The sequence below is a fragment of the Tamandua tetradactyla genome, chromosome 2, assembly GCF_023851605.1.
Source record: "Tamandua tetradactyla isolate mTamTet1 chromosome 2, mTamTet1.pri, whole genome shotgun sequence".
Lineage (NCBI taxonomy): Eukaryota > Metazoa > Chordata > Mammalia > Pilosa > Myrmecophagidae > Tamandua > Tamandua tetradactyla.
In genome coordinates, this window is record NC_135328.1 from 34,354,557 (window position 1) to 34,358,287 (window position 3,731).

The window sequence follows — 3,731 nt, forward strand, 5'->3', positions numbered from 1 at the left end:
ATAGACATGGAAATCTGTTTGGAGATTAAAAGAAAACACTATTTCCCCAAATCAATATTAATCAGGCATGGATAGGCTGTTCTTACTGCAAAAATTCCAACTTAAAGAAGAAATTAGTCTTCTTAGGATGGGGAAATTTGGTCATGGGATTGGCTGCTCTGTGCCCCCCCCCCATTAAGTTCTCATCACAGGCACAATCAAATTAAAGTTTATTTAGGTTATAGAAAACCATCAAATGCACTTTATTACTAGCTAAGCTATCAAGAAAATGAACATTCTTGAGCTTTACTAAAATTAAACTTTATTAAATATTTATAGCTCTAGAAAACAATAGAAAAGAGAAATAAAGACCTTACTGTTGTTTCAAACTTACTTCAACAGATATAAAACTCCCAGTTATTAAAAGCCATAGTACCTATTGTTGAGTTGTTTTTAAACTAACGAAATAGTGTTCCACAAGACTTAAACTGACTCCACATAAGGGTCCAATTTTCATTTCATTATAGATAAAGAGAAGTGCCATATCACATATGAGAATTCTTACCACCTGACACATGAGGATAGAAACTCAAGGAGTGAGAAGGTACAGCATAGTCTAAAATATGATCACATGTAGGCTAAGATTAGCCTAAAGCTTTCAGATAGAAAAACTGGTTTTCCCTTTATAAAGAGGAAGCATAAAATGTTGTTGTCATATTTTCCTGTTGAGAGAATTGGTTAGTGTATTTTGCAATCCTAGCAAGCCTCTCACAGCTCTTCAAGAAGGTGAGATAAAAGTGTAACCTATTCAGAATTATCTACCCCACACCTGACTAATAAAAAATTTTGTACTTTGAAACCCACAAAGATGAATGTGCTTCAGGCAATGCCATATTTAGGGTTATGGAAGAATAAATGGAAAGATAAATAGTGAAAAGGCTCAGGTCCCAGAGCATAACTGCCCATTTTAAAGGAGAGTTTGGTTGGTGCTAGAAACAAGTCTGGCCAACATACAATCTTTCAAGCTTCTCAAAAGTATCCCCAAAGCCAATTTTATATCTTTGTTTCTTAGGCTGTATATGAAGGGGTTCAACATGGGAGTCACCACTGCATACGTCAGTGAATCAATCATCTCTTTGGAATTGGAGTTGTTCAATGAGGGGGAAAAGTACAGAGCCATAATTTTTCCATAGAATAAAGACACCACAGAAAGGTGGGAGCCACAAGTAGATAAGGCTTTGCAGATCCCCTTGGTAGAGGGGACCCTCAGGATTGAGGCTCCAATGCAGCCTTAAGAGACAAGGATGCCACTCAATGCAAAGACCATGAGCACAGCACCTGAAGTGAATATAACAAGCTCATTGAAAGAGGTGTTTGAGCAGGACAATTCGAGTAAGATGGGGAGACTACAGAAAAAATGAGGGATGGTGTTGTCAGCACAGAAGGACAGCCGGGCCAGAAGGAGGGTGGGTAAGAGGGCACTGCCACAGGAGAGAGCCCAGGATCCAACCACCAGCAGGACACACAGCTCCTCTCTCATGATAATGGTGTAGTTTAGAGGGTGACAAATGGCCACATACTTATCATATGCCATCACTGCAAGAAGGAGGTTGTCAACACAACCAAAAAATAAATAAATATACATCTGTGAAATGCACCCTTGATAGGATATGGATAGGTTATGAGTCTGCATGTTCATCAGCATCTTTGGGATTGTGACAGCTGAGAAGGAGACCTCAGTGAGGGCCAAGTGGCTGAGGAAGAAGTACATGGGGGTGTGGAGGCAAGGGTCCAGCCTGATGAGCAGGATGATGAGCAGGTTCCCCAGCACTGTGGTCAGGTACATGCCCAGGAAGAGGCAGAAGAACCCGCCCTGCTGCTCTGGCCGGATGGGGAGCCCCAGGAGGAGGAATTCAGACACAACACTCTGGTTCTTCCACCTCATGCTGCCCTTCTCTCCACCGGAGATGAAATGAAATGGGAAATTTCAGGAACTTAGAAATGCTGAGTTTGGCCATTTTTGTACAGTCACGTACTTTCTCCAGGTGTCTGTGTCAGTATGCACACAATCCTGATTGCATTTCACTCCCATATTGCTGCCTCATCCAGACTAGTCATAGAAAGACAGCAAGTTCTCCAATGAAAACCAGGGATAATTCCTGTTTTTTCAAACCTGTGGAGGACACTATGATAGGCACTAGGGAGAGAGTAGTAGATAAGACAAAGTCCCTTACTTTGGGACTTTGAATTCTGCTGTAACTTCTTAGCCCTATAGCATCTGGAAGATCTTGGTTCTCTGGGATGGTCCCTGGGCAAATTCTTAACTCACCCACTGTATATGTGTGCTCAGGAATCAGCCTTTGTGAAGCTGTGGAGATGGATGGGGAGAAAGAGGCAAGAGATACAAGAAAATCAATGTATCTCTCTGTGCTCTCTCCCACATTCAGGGAAACTCTGAGGTTCAGACCATGGCCCCTGAGAATTAATATACCCATGGCCTTTAAATTATCAAATTTTTAATAAATACGCCAAAGAATAACTTCCATCATAACTGCCATTGCCTCTTTCTCCCCATCCATCTCCACTGCTTCACAAAGGCTGATTCCTGAGCACACATATACAGTGGGTGAGCTAAGGATTTGCCCAGTGACCTGCCCAGAGAACCAAGATCTTCCAGATGTTGTAGGGCTAAGAAGTTACAGCAGAATTCATAGCCATCTGATTACAGGACCAGGTTATAAAATTAACTATACCATGTTCCCAAGAAAGGTCAATGAGGAATTTGTTGTGGGTCCCATAGCCTTCAAACCACATGGATAAATTGCTGCCAGCATAGCAAGAGCTCTCTGCTTGGAGCTGCCTGTTTATGACTAGAGAACAAAGAAAGTTTAGGCTATGAGTCTCTTTCACCAGATCAAATGCACACAAATACTGCTGCATTACACATTTATCCCCCTCTCTTCTGCATGCTTTCAAGGTGAAGAGAGTCTGAATGTGAGTGTTTTATACACAGGGTCACAGAAACAAACAAACTCAAGGGGCTGTTTCTAGTTCTTTTATCTATACTCATCCTAGTTGAAAACTATAGATATTTGCATGGATTTCAAGTCAGTTTACATGTAACTGTTAAATGAAACACTCTGCCACATACACTTCAAAAACAGCACACTCATAAACCACATGAACACACACACAAACTCCACTAAACAACCAAGGATTGCATACAGTTGAACAAAACACACGGATAACATAAAAAGAAGCAGTGCACACACACACGCACACACACCAACACAGCCATACACCAGAACATGCATATGCATTGATAAATGACTCCATAGTCCATGATCTGTGTGAGCGCTGTCCAACAGGACTTTCTGCATGATGGACTCGTTCTACATCTGCACTGCCCGATTCAGCAGCCACCAGCCTCATGTGACTATTGAGCACCTGAAATGCGGTTAGTGTACCTTATATGGCCACATGTTGTTGGTGGCTATCATATTCAACAGTGTAGAGCTAAATCTTTCCAAGGAGAAAACAGCTTGTTAGTCAGTTGCACACTAAAAACACATGGTTAAAAAGCAATACAAGCACACATGTGCACAAGCACACACATCCTTCTCGTGCTCACATAAACACACATATCTAGGCCCCACCTTGCCATGATATGTGTCAATCTTTGGTGGTCAAGGTGCCACCCATCCCCACCTTTTGTTCTTAAGATCATCCTTGGCTTAAGGACCTTTAGCATC

General features: G+C 41.9%; 1 pseudogene; it reads right to left on the reverse strand.

Moving 5' to 3' along the window:
- Positions 1 to 946: 946 nt before the first annotated feature.
- Positions 947 to 1,924, reverse strand: LOC143655964 (olfactory receptor 1J2-like; annotated as a pseudogene).
- Between the last annotated feature and the right edge of the window lie 1,807 nt (positions 1,925 to 3,731).